The following is a 13,592-nucleotide window of genomic DNA, read 5'->3' as shown; positions in this document are numbered from 1 at the left end:
CCCAAAACTCCAGAGTCCCAGGAGGAGAACAGGAGTTTGGCATAAACCACTTTGTCTGCACAGTTTAGGCACAGGGAGTCACTCTTATCAGTTAGAGAGCAGTGGGAACCTTTCCAAAATCTGAGTTCCCAGACAGCAGCCAAGGGCCTACTGTGCAGGCAGGCCTTTCTAAGGTGAGCTGTCAGACATGGTGGGAACTCTCCTCTGTATGGCGCCATTCCACTCGGCTCCTGGAAGCATTTTTTCCTGTTTTCTCAGCCAACCAAGGCTTCCAATCTGAGTCCATTTCTGCTTTACTCCTGAATGTCCAGTAAGTTGCCAAGGCCTATTGACCCTGCCCCATATGTTTTCTTTTACGAGTTTTATAGTTTTAGCTCTTACATTTAGGCCTGTGATCCATTTCGTGTTCATTTTTGTGTACGGTATGAGGTAGGGGTCCAAATTCGTTCTTTTGTATGTGAGTATCCGTTTGTCCCCGCACTGTTTGTTGGAAAGACTTTTCTTCCCCCTGCTGAATTATCTTGGCACCTCTGTGGGAAATCAGTTGGTCGTAAATGTCAGGGTGCATTTCTGGAAGTGTTTGTCATTAATATGGTCCCTCAGTACCTCTTTTCCGTATGGTACCCAGGACTCAATTCGTAGCACCTCCCAGGCCAGATCACATTCCATTTGTCTAGAGGATAAACTTCTAGACCTGTGCCAGGGGAGGAGAGAGGCCGTCACCCGGTGGGGTGGAGTTGCGGAGGAGGTGGAGAGACTGACCTGCTTCACTCAGTCTGCCTTTTTTAGGTGCCCCACATTTCGTTCCCCTCTCCAGAGGTACCTGGTGCTGTCCCTTCTGGGCTTTTGAGGATGCTGTGGCGCAGCTGGGTTGTTCATCAGCTTTCACCTCTTCTGGTTTGAGGTTTGTCTCAGATTTACTGGAGTTACGTCTCACCCACCATCTTTTCAGCTTCTAGTAATTTGTTTGTATTGTCCTGTTAGTCCTGTTTATGTGGTTTTGTATTATTTAATGTTGGAAAAAAAAAAAAGTACCCCTTTCCTGTCATTTAGTGGCGTGTTAGGACTGAATGAAATTAGGATTGAACGAGCCTCTGTTTTTAGCAGGACTAGGTGTGGATTTCTTTTAATTTCTTCTGTTGGGATTTGTTGAATTTCCTGGATCCGAGGATTAGCATGCATTTTAGGGTTCAGTAGAGAAATAGAACCAGTAAGTTGTGTATGTGTGTATGTGTGTCCATACATACAAAGACACAAAGAGAGACATTTATTCTGAGGAATTGGCTCATGTAAGTAAGTGTGTGTCTAGCAAGTCCAAAATGCTGGAGTTTACGGCAGTCTTGTGTCCCAAAATCGGTAGGTCAGGCAGTGAGGGAGAGAGAGGAATTCTGGCAAGACGTCTGTTGGTAGTCTGGAGGCAGAATACTCCCTCGGCGAACCTCCGTTTTTGCTCTTAGACCGAGTGGATGAGGCCCACCCACGTTACGGAGGGTAACCTGCTTTACTTAAGGCCACGCCTAGGCTGGTGCTGTAGCTACTGTGTCAGTCCATCTCACTGAGGGTCTCCCTCGTTTTTGTCGACTCTATACTTTACCAAACATGATGTCACTAAATTGGGCAATGTCTGTTGTACATAGGGTTTTCACTGGCTGACTTTCAGAGGAATACTTCAGATGTTATATGTCAATTGTACCGCAATAAAACTGTTTAAAAATTTCATTAAGATTTTCAATTCTAGAAGTTTTCATTGTTCTTTACCAAATCTTCTTCGTTTTTCCTTGCCTGTATTTCAAGTTTCTCTTAACTCTTTAAACACATTAAACATAGTTATTTTATATTCTGCAACTAGTAATTCCAATACCTGCAGTCTCTGTGACCCCAGGTTTTTTATTTTGATTTTACCTTGAATTTGACCTGTAGGCATTCTTTGAGGCACACTGAAGGTGGGATCCTCCTGAGAAGTTTGTGTTTGCTGCAGTGAGATAGGCCCAGCCTGGGTGCTCTTGTAGGTCACCCTGCTGGCATGAGGGCTGTCAAGCGGGTACAGATGCGTAGGGGAGGGTGCCCCTGCTCCCCAAAGAGTGGTGATAGAGAGCGGCATTCTCCCTCCTGTCCCCTCCCACACGGTGGGTGTATTTCTCATTCACCCTCACGTGGAGGTCATGGCTCACTGGGGTTCTGGGTGTAGGCAGGCTTCTCCTGTTGGACTCTCTGGTTTGGTCTGGTCCTGGCCTGTGTGTCATCATGCCCGCTGGCGGAGGACAGATCTCCAGGGTGGGGCAGATACCTGCAGGGCTACGGGAGGCTGTTCAGCTGTGTCCTTACTAGTTGCTGTTGAGTTGACTGCGATTCATGGCGACCGCGTGTGTGCAGAGTAGAACTGCGCCGTAGGATTTTCAAGGCTGTGACCTTGTGTAAGCAGATGACCAGGCCTTTCTTCCAGGGCATCTCTGGGTGGGTTTGATTACCAGCCTTTTGGCTAGTAGTTGAGCACTTTATGGGCCAGGGTTTCGGCTTTTTGTTTTTTGGCCCCAGTAGCTTCTTTACTGCATGTCACCTCAGTAATGCTTTTAGAAATGTTTTCTGTTTTACCTAGCCTTTTAGGTGTTGTCACTGGGAATGTGGATCAGGGTGTCTGTGGACATACTGCTGAAAACAGAACAGCTCCCCTGGTGCTTGGCCTGTAGTTCTCCTGCGGCATTTAGTGCCTTTTCTCTTCTTGGTGGTGGTGTACTTTGGTAGCCCTTACTTTCCTGCCAGAAACCCTGGTGGTGTAGTGGTTAAGAGCTACGGCTGCTAACTAAGAGGTCAGCAGTTCAAATCCACCAGGTGCTCCTTGGAAACCCTATGGGGCAGCTCTGCCCTGTCCTAGAGGGCCGCTGTAGTTGGAATCCACCCAATGGCAACAGGTTTGGTTTGTTTTTTGGTATTTTCCTGCTGAACTGTCTAGGCCTAATAGTTCCCAGCATCTTGCCTTGCATATAAATGTGTGTTGAATTGAAATGGGTGAATTTTAATTATAAAAATAATTCACATTTAGAAAATAAAATAGTACAATGTAGTATTATTGCGTGTGGGGGAAAGCTGGTATAAATTTTAGATATCTAATTGGTTCTTACTGATTTATGAGATTTTTTACTTGTTAGAATATGAATGATTCCGATTGCAGAGTATATAGCATACAGTGAGATGTTAGAGAGGCTCGTTTTTATTTAAGATTTTATGTGATAAAAATAAGCATAATTGTTTGTAATGAGTCTTTATATCATAATTGCCTACTTTTTTTGTTTGCTAAATAGACAAGTAAAATACTTTCAAACCTGAAAATGTATAACCTTGGATAGGAAAAAAGAGGAACGATTTAATGTTCCAGAATATTAAATGAGCAGAAATAGGTTTTGTTCTAATTATTTTGTCAGAGCTTTGTTTTAGGGACGTTTGTCATTTTTGAAATGATATTATACTTGAAAAAGCAGTTACACTTTTAACAGTTATAATTTTTAAAAATATTGTGTAATGATTAGATTAACCCATTGCCATCAAGTCGATTCTAACTCAAGATAGTATATTAGATATTTGGCCTCATCTTTCTTTATTTCTTACTTTTTCATTGTGAAATATATCATACATACAGAAGACTATATAAAATATGTACAGTTTAGAGAATTCCTGAATGACCACTCATGTAACTACCATACCACCTAGGTTTTGAATTACTTCCTTTATTTTTTTTTAAAGTAATTCTACCCAATTTATTTTAATTTTAGATAGACCAAAGATGTTATAAAAGCAAGATGTTTGGTGGAGGCCACTTGAATTCTCATCTGCAATTCCACAGAGAAGGAAAGGGCATTTCTGGAGATAGGTGTGTAAACAAATAAATCCCAGTACACTGTGAAAAGTGTAGTCAAAGTAGAACAAGGCACCAAAGTACTAGGGTGTGATTTGGTTAACTTCACGGAGGTGGATCTCAGGAAACATTTCCCAGAGGATGGGATCAGAGGTTTCTGCAAAGATACAGAAGAGGCACGCGACTCTATGGTGGCCGAGAATTGTCAACAGGTTCGTATTACTAAGCACAAAGTGGGGTGGCATAGTGGTGCGTCTCAAGGGGGAAGAAGATTGGAGTATTGGCCAAGCATGAGCCAGATCTTTGTGAAGCTGAGAGCTTAGATTTAACCCCGCAGGATTTTAAGCAAGAAAAGGGCAGGATCCGCTGTGTTTGAGAAAGAGCCCCCTTTGCTCGTGGGTGAGACAACTGTGTGCGAGGCGGGGGTGACAAGCTGGGCGGGGATAAACCTGGATGCAGAGAGCCTGGGAGGCTGTTGCTTTGCCTCACTGTGGACTCCTAATACACTTGAATCTCAGAGAGAGACTTATTTCCAAAGAAGATATTTGAAAGTAAAAATTTCAAGGATGTGGAGATAGAAGCACAGAAGACATCCAGTTATCTATAAAACACCATTTAGAAGAAATGTTACTTCTTGAAATGATGATAAGTCAGATGCAGGACCCAGAGCGGGAGAGAGCTTTGCCAGAGCGCTCACGTGTACTGGATGCAGGACACACCTTACTTCCCTTACTTGGAAACTTCCTTACTTGAGGAAGGTTATGACTTGAGTAAAGGAGATGACTTGAGTAAGGGCGTGACTTGAGTCAGGCAGTGACTCAAGTCACGCCCTTTAGTAAGGGTGTGACTCAAGATACACCCCGCACTAATGATGCCTCATTAACATATAGAGGTTTAGGATTTATAACACGTAATTGCACAATACCACAAAATGCAGGACAATTACATCAGATCCCAAAATGGAGGACATTTACACAATACTGGGAATTGTGGCCTAGCCAAGCTCTCACATAACCTTAACCATCACAGTGTCCATGAATAGAAGTAGAGAATTTAGGGAGGAGGATCAGGATTGGTAGGAAAGAGGGGAGTTTGGTTTTATACATTCACAATTTGAATTGTTAGCTGGAGATACAAGTGAAAATGTAAATTTGGCCATTGGAAATGTGGGTCTGAAGCTGCTTTGGAGACGGATGGCTGGACTCACAATCATTTAGAGATGGGTGGTGGATGTGTGGACTCACTGATGGGCAAGGTGTGTTCTCCATAGAAACTAAGCAGAAAAAGGAGCAAGCCAGAAAAATGTTGAACGATTGCATGTGTCCATGTCATCTTACTGAAACTGGAAAGCTGGGGAATTAATTATTTTTTTCAGAATTATGTTGTAATGACATTTTTGTCTATATGCTTTACCACTTTTATAACCAAAGGTGAAGTTGCTGGTTGAGTATTGAAAAGTGAGCGTATCAGGATTAGCACTGACATCTGAAGTGACCCATTTCCCAGCAGGTGTTTGATTGCTGACAGAATCCACTGGCCTTTTCTCCTGATTCCCAAAGAATGTATGTTAGGCATTGAGGTTATACTGGTTATACTATAGCCTAGCACATTCTTTCGCTTCTTTGGATTATGACAGTGTTGTTTGGAATAACAATTGAGCTCCTGTAAGTAGTGAATAATAGAATGACAGAATTGAAGCATATAGCGCTGTTAATACATGTTTTTACAATAAATGACTGTGCTTGTCTGAAAACATGTCTGCATATTCTTTGACATGCCTCCTTTCGAAAGGTGGAACCTAGGTCCCCTGGCCTTGAATGTGGGCCAGACTTGGTGACCTCTAACAGACAGAATGTGGTGGAAGTGATGTCTTATGTGACTTGAGGCTAGTTCATAAAGAAGATAGCTTCCGCTGCTGTCTCCTGGATTGCTTACTCTGGGGGAAACCAGCCACCATGTTGGAAGAACGCTCAGGCAGCTCTGTGGAGAGGCCTGGTTGGGGAGGAACTGAGGCCTTCCACCAATAGCCAGCACCTGCGTGCTAGCCCTGTGAGTAACCGTCTTAAAAATGCATACTCTAACCCCAGTCAAGCCTTAAGACGGCTACAGCCTGGCTAACATCTGACTCAGCCTCCTGAGAAACTGAAGCTAGAGCCATCCAGACAAGCTACTCCGAATTCCTGTCCCACAGAAACTGTGAGTGATAATATTTATTGTTTTAGCCACTAAGCTTGGCATGATCTGTCACTCAGCAATAGACAACTAATACATGGCCCATGAAATGAATACAGGTGGACTGTTGATAACAAGTCATTTTCACAACTATGAAAATAGATGAATTGAACAAGGAAGGCATGCTTCTGTGAGTAAAAAACAGCATGGAGTCATATGGTCCACCTTCTCAGCACGTAAAATGCCATGTCGTGAAAGTTTGCTGTACTTGCCCAAGGAGGAAAGGAAGGCTTCCCAACAGGTACGGTAGGTGGAGGGAGGGATGCCAGGACTCATCCTGTGGAAAGACCGTGAAATGTCAGTTCTTTTGCATCATCTTTTTCATTGGTTTTCAACTTTTGAGGCGATTGCACTCAAACTGAACTTGAAAAATAGCTACAGGACAGGAAAACACCTTTAGGGTACCAAACACTAAAGAAGAGAGTGCGTCAAAACAGGCAGAAGTGGCACGTGTGCACCACAGAGCAGAGGGTCGTAGAAGGTGCCCCTCTCCTCTTGGCCGCATGTCACCCAGAGCAGGGTGTTCTGGCCCACCCTCACGTGATCACAGCTCACGGTTGTTCTGGCCCACCCTCACGTGATCACAGCTCACGGTTCTGACCTACCCTCACGTGATCCTAGCTCACGGTTGTTCTGGCCCACCCTCACGTGATCACAGCTCACGGTTCTGACCTACCCTCACGTGATCCTAGCTCACGGTTGTTCTGGCCCACCCTCACGTGATCACAGCTCACGGTTCTGACCTACCCTCACGTGATCCTAGCTCACGGTTGTTCTGGCCCACCCTCACGTGATCACAGCTCACGGTTCTGACCTACCCTCACGTGATCCTAGCTCACGGTTGTTCTGGCCCACCCTCACGTGATCACAGCTCACGGTTCTGACCTACCCTCACGTGATCACAGCTCACAGTTGTTCTGGCCTACCCTGACGTGATCACAGCTCACGGTTCTGACCTACCCTCACGTGATCACAGCTCACGGTTGTTCTGGCCCACCCTCACGTGATCACAGCTCACGGTTGTTCTGACCCACCCTCACGTGATCACAGCTCACGGTTGTTCTGACCCACGCTGACGTGATCGTAGCCCACGGTTCTGACCCACCCTCACGTGATCACAGCTCACGGTTGTTCTGACCCACTCTCACGTGATCGTAGCTCACAGTTGTTCTGACCCACCCTCCTGTGATCACAGCTCACGGTTCTGACCTACCCTCACGTGATCCTAGCTCACGGTTGTTCTGGCCCACCCTCACGTGATCACAGCTCACGGTTGTTCTGACCCACCCTCACGTGATCACAGCTCACGGTTCTGACCTACCCTCACGTGATCCTAGCTCACGGTTGTTCTGGCCCACCCTCACGTGATCACAGCTCACGGTTCTGACCTACCCTCACGTGATCACAGCTCACAGTTGTTCTGGCCTACCCTGACGTGATCACAGCTCACGGTTCTGACCTACCCTCACGTGATCACAGCTCACGGTTGTTCTGGCCCACCCTCACGTGATCACAGCTCACGGTTGTTCTGACCCACCCTCACGTGATCACAGCTCACGGTTGTTCTGACCCACGCTGACGTGATCGTAGCCCACGGTTCTGACCCACCCTCACGTGATCACAGCTCACGGTTGTTCTGACCCACTCTCACGTGATCGTAGCTCACAGTTGTTCTGACCCACCCTCCTGTGATCACAGCTCACGGTTCTGACCTACCCTCACGTGATCCTAGCTCACGGTTGTTCTGGCCCACCCTCACGTGATCACAGCTCACGGTTGTTCTGACCCACCCTCACGTGATCACAGCTCACGGTTGTTCTGACCCACCCTCACGTGATCACAGCTCACGGTTGTTCTGACCCACTCTCACGTGATCGTAGCTCACAGTTGTTCTGACCCACCCTCCCGTGATCACAGCTCACGGTTCTGACCTACCCTCATGTGATCCTAGCTCACGGTTGTTCTGGCCCACCCTCACGTGATCACAGCTCACGGTTGTTCTGACCCACTCTCACGTGATCGTAGCTCACAGTTGTTCTGACCCACTCTCGCGTGATCACAGCTCACGGTTGTTCTGACCCACCCTCCCGTGATCACAGCTCACGGTTCTGACCTACCCTCACGTGATCCTAGCTCACGGTTGTTCTGGCCCACCCTCACGTGATCACAGCTCACGGTTCTGACCTACCCTCACGTGATCCTAGCTCACGGTTGTTCTGGCCCACCCTCACGTGATCACAGCTCACGGTTCTGACCTACCCTCACGTGATCCTAGCTCACGGTTGTTCTGGCCCACCCTCACGTGATCACAGCTCACGGTTCTGACCTACCCTCACGTGATCCTAGCTCACGGTTGTTCTGGCCCACCCTCACGTGATCACAGCTCACGGTTCTGACCTACCCTCACGTGATCACAGCTCACAGTTGTTCTGGCCCACCCTGACGTGATCACAGCTCACGGTTCTGACCTACCCTCACGTGATCACAGCTCACGGTTGTTCTGGCCCACCCTCACGTGATCACAGCTCACGGTTGTTCTGACCCACCCTCACGTGGTCACAGCTCACGGTTGTTCTGACCCACGCTGACGTGATCGTAGCCCACGGTTCTGACCCACCCTCACGTGATCACAGCTCACGGTTGTTCTGACCCACTCTCACGTGATCGTAGCTCACAGTTGTTCTGACCCACCCTCCTGTGATCACAGCTCACGGTTCTGACCTACCCTCACGTGATCCTAGCTCACGGTTGTTCTGGCCCACCCTCACGTGATCACAGCTCACGGTTGTTCTGACCCACCCTCACGTGATCACAGCTCACGGTTGTTCTGACCCACCCTCACGTGATCACAGCTCACGGTTGTTCTGACCCACTCTCACGTGATCGTAGCTCACAGTTGTTCTGACCCACCCTCCCGTGATCACAGCTCACGGTTCTGACCTACCCTCACGTGATCCTAGCTCACGGTTGTTCTGGCCCACCCTCACGTGATCCTAGCTCACGGTTGTTCTGACCCACTCTCACGTGATCGTAGCTCACAGTTGTTCTGACCCACTCTCACGTGATCACAGCTCACGGTTGTTCTGACCCACCCTCCCGTGATCACAGCTCACGGTTCTGACCTACCCTCACGTGATCCTAGCTCACGGTTGTTCTGGCCCACCCTCACGTGATCACAGCTCACGGTTCTGACCTACCCTCACGTGATCCTAGCTCACGGTTGTTCTGGCCCACCCTCACGTGATCACAGCTCACGGTTGTTCTGACCCACCCTCACGTGATCGTAGCTCACAGTTGGGCCAGAGTCGGTTCTCTGATGGCAGGACGTTCTAACCCACCCTGACGTGATCACAGCTCATGGTTGGACCACAGTCAGCTCTCTGATGAGGAAGGCTTAGGTTGAGTTCATTGGTGAGCGCTTCTTTGAGTGAAACTGTGATGCTGAAAGAATTTTTAGAGAGTACTTAGTGCGTTTTTGGATGAAAGTCATTATACAAAAAAAAAATCTTTTTAAACTGCAATAATAAAGAGTTAACTGAGCAGAACTGTGCAAAGTAAGTTTGTCATATAACAAACCCTTTTGTTTTCATAGGTAAAGTTGTCTTTGACAGAGTTACTACTTTTTGGCACATATTGGCAAGTGTTTCATTTGTGCATTAGGTGGAATATAAAACCAGCCTTCTTACTAATATTTAGAAAGACTGAAAATCTACAAAGACATATCATTAGTGGCTCAGAGAAAGGAAGACATGTATAAATTGCACAATTGTCTACAATGGTTCGTTTCCAGAAACCTTATTATATGTCTGCAATACCTGGATTACTATATCATAGTTTAAAAATCGTACTTAAAATGTCGCCTGAGGAGACTGGAAACATATTTGGTTAAAGCCATATTACCAACTGGTTTGTGATGAAAAGATTTCAACCATAATAGAGTGAGTCGTAGTTTGTTAATATCTTTACATTCCCAGTTCTAATAGACAGTTTTTCAAACATACTTTGTTTTGATAGCTGTATGAGTCATGACTCCTACAGGTAATCAGTAGGGATGAAAGATTGGCATGGGAAATAAGCCCCCTTTCTACCCTTTAGCACAGCATATGCCAGCTTATTTGTTGAGAATCTAATCATGGTATATTAGAGGATGATGGCTTGATTATGGACAAATTTATGCTTGCTTTTTTTTTTTTATATAACTTATCAAAATACCATTTATGTGGAATCCTTTCTTTGCCAAGGGGTTAACATTTTCTTCAAAAAGGGGATAATTGAAATGTGAACATCGATAACACCAAGTGTTGGTCAGGATGTGGAAGTGTGAGAACTCGCTTCCTTTGCTGGTGGAAGTATAAAGTGGTGCCCCACTTTGGTAAGCAGTTTGGCTGTTTCTGTAAGTTAAACATGCATTTACCACACCACACGCCTGTTCCACTCCTGGATGTTGATTATCTGAGAGATGAAAACATTTGCCCAGATAAATGTTGGCAAATGAGCACTCACAGCAGCTTTATTCTTCATAGGCAAAATGTAGAAACAATCCAGATGTCCATCAACGTATGGTCTGTCTGTACAATGAGACACTGCTACTGTGTGCTGTGGAGCCGATTCCAACTCATAGCGACCCTGTAGGACAGAATAGAACTGCCGCGTAGGGTTTCTAAGGCTGTAATCTTTATGGGAATAGATTGCTAGGTCTTCCTCCTGCAGAACTGTTGGGTGGATTTGAACTGCCAGCCTTTTGGTTTGCAGCTCATCACTTAACCACTGGGCTATCGGGCTCCTTAATGAAATACTGTTACTGTTGTTAGGTGCCATTGAGTCAATTCTGACTCATAGTGACCCTGTGTAAAACAGAACAAAACACTGCCCAGTCCTGCACCATGCTCGTAGTCGTTGCTGTGTTTGAGCCCGTTGTTGCGGCCACTGCGTCAGTCCATCTTGTTGAGGGTCTTCCTCTCCTTCACTGACCCTCTACCTTACCAAGTATGATGTCCTTGTCCAGGGACTGGTCCCTCCTGACCTGACAACATGTCCTAAGTACATGAGATGAAGTCTCGTCATCCTTGCTTCTATGGAGCACCCTGGCTATATTTCTTCCGAGACAGACTTGTTCATTCTTCTGGCAGTCCATGGTATATTCAGCATTCTTCGCCAACACTGTAATTCAAAGGCATCGATTCTTCTTTGGTCTTCCATATTCATTATCCAGCTTTCACATGCATATGAGGTAATTGAAAATGGCATGGCTTAGGTTAGGCAAAACTTAGTCCTCAAAGTGACATCTTTGCTTTGTAACACTTTAAAGACGTCTTTTGCAGCAGATTTGCCCAATGCAATATGTTGTTTGATTTCTTGACTGCTGCCTCCATGGGTGTTGATTATGGATCCAAGTAAAATGAAATCCTTGACAGCTTCAGTATTTTCTCCGTTTATCATGATGTTGCTCATTGGTCCAGCTGTGAGGACTTTTGTCTTCTTTATGCTGAGGTGTAATCCATACTGAAGGCTGTGGTCTTTGATCTTCATCAGTAAGTGCTTCAAGTCCTCTTCACTTTCAGCAGGCAAGGTTGTGTCGTCTGCTTATTGCACATTGTTAGTGAGCCTTCCTCCAATCCTGACGCCATGTTCTTCTTCACATAGTCCAGCTTCTCAGATTAATTACTCAGCGTGGTGGAAGGCTACAACCCTGATGCGCACCTTTCCTGATTTTAAACCATGCAGTATCCCCTTGTTCTGTAAGAACGACTGCGTCTTGGCCTATGCACGGGTTCTGCATGAACACAATTAAGTGTTAATTTGCAATGTTATTCATAATTTTTTGTACTGCTCAGCAATAAGATACTATTAAGCAGTGAAAAGGAACAAATAACTGGCGTATGCAACACCATGAGTGACTCTCAGGACCGTTGTGGTGGACGATGAACCCAGGTGCTTCTTCCCATTTAGGGTCCATCCATGTGAAATTCTAGAACAAACACAACTCATCTCTCATGCAAAAAATACGTATATACACACACACACACACAGATACACACACACACGTAAACATACAGATTTCTAGTTGTCTGGGGATCGATGTTAGGGAACTCCAAAGGCTGATGGAAATGCTCTGTGTCTTGATTGGATGGTGGCTACACCAGGAATTGCGGATGTCAACGTTCATTCAACAGTACACTTCAAACGGGTGCATTTTATCGTATATAAATTGTGCTTCAGTAAAGTTGATTTGAAAAGTAAACAATTTTACGATGTATTCTTCACTGACCTGTTGCCATCCCATGTTGCTGGCTTCTCACCAGTGTGATGGTTTGAAGTTCTGTATCTGAAGTGAACTAGAATATGTGTTCACCACTCTTTCTAAAGTTGCCAGTCGTAGATTGAGGACTGTAAGAAAATCAGAAAACCGCCTTTTAATTTTATTACTGTGAGTGTTGAGGTGACGTTTTACTTGGAACTTCCATAAAGTCGGGCACTGCATTGCACAAAGGCCTGGCTTCCTGTTCGGACTGATGGTCTGATGTTAGGCCTGTGTTCCCCCTGATGAGCGCCCGGGGTCACTGAGACGCCCTGCTTTTATGAGCTTCCCTGAGCCGTGCAAGGCGGGGCACAGTGACAGTCCATGTCCCCACCACCACACTGGGAAAGTACCAGCGTAAAGAAAGACTGAGCGCTGTTTCTGGTCCTCATTGTTGAATTTGGCAGAGTGAGCGCACTGCTGCGTGTGTGGTGATACTCCCGCCTCGTTGGTCACAGAGGAGACTGAGTTGGGGGCGAGTACGCTTGCCTTTCCCTCTAGGTCGCCTGCAGCGTCTAGGACCGTGGCTGCGTGTGGAGGTGAGGGATCATCACCGCGTCTCAGTACGGAGCATGTGTACTGCTCACACCTTCACCATCGCCTTTCGAGGTAAACAGAGGAGGAAACCTGGGTCTGGACCTGCGTCCGGGTGCAGGGATTGAGCCTGTTTTCCATCTCTGACTCTAGCTGCTCCGTGTATAAAGTCCCATTGAACTGCTGTTGCCTTACTAGGTGGCAGTGGCGGAAGGATACAATCCTGATGCACACCTTTCCTGATTTTAAGGCAACATGTGGCTAGAGCAAATTTGAGTTATGAGGTGAGGAGGATGGGAACCCCTCCTTAGGGAGACAGAGGAAAAGGAAGCCTGGGCTTTTGAGTCTGAAAAGATGATATCCACATTGGAGTGTGAGCAGGGCCTCACATGCTGTGAAAAGGCGAGAGAAGTGATGGCTTCCAAAGTTGAAACTTTTATTAATCTAGTCAACAAGCATTAGCCGAGGGCTGTGGCCAGGCCCTGGACCAGGGACCGTGGGTGCCAAATGAGTCAGGACTCCGCTACTGAGCGTCCAGAGTCTCGCCAGCTCTGTCATTGGCTAGCGGGTTCCTGGGACAAGGCATATGTCAGGCAAGTATTTTGTATACAAAAGAGTTTTAAGTTAGCAGCGTGTGTGCTACTTTATCGTCTTTGAGTCGATTGTGGCGGTGTGGGG

General features: G+C 46.4%; 1 protein-coding gene across 6 annotated transcripts in view; it reads left to right on the top strand.

The window, feature by feature from the left end:
• PPP1R13B (protein phosphatase 1 regulatory subunit 13B) overlaps positions 1–13,592 on the top strand; it is a 105,855-nt gene that overhangs the window by 68,582 nt on the left and 23,681 nt on the right. The gene's annotated exons all lie outside the window — the stretch shown is intronic.

Source organism: Loxodonta africana, chromosome 10, assembly GCF_030014295.1.
Source record: "Loxodonta africana isolate mLoxAfr1 chromosome 10, mLoxAfr1.hap2, whole genome shotgun sequence".
In the NCBI taxonomy this organism is placed as follows: domain Eukaryota; kingdom Metazoa; phylum Chordata; class Mammalia; order Proboscidea; family Elephantidae; genus Loxodonta; species Loxodonta africana.
This window is presented reverse-complemented; position numbering and strand designations above follow the sequence as displayed.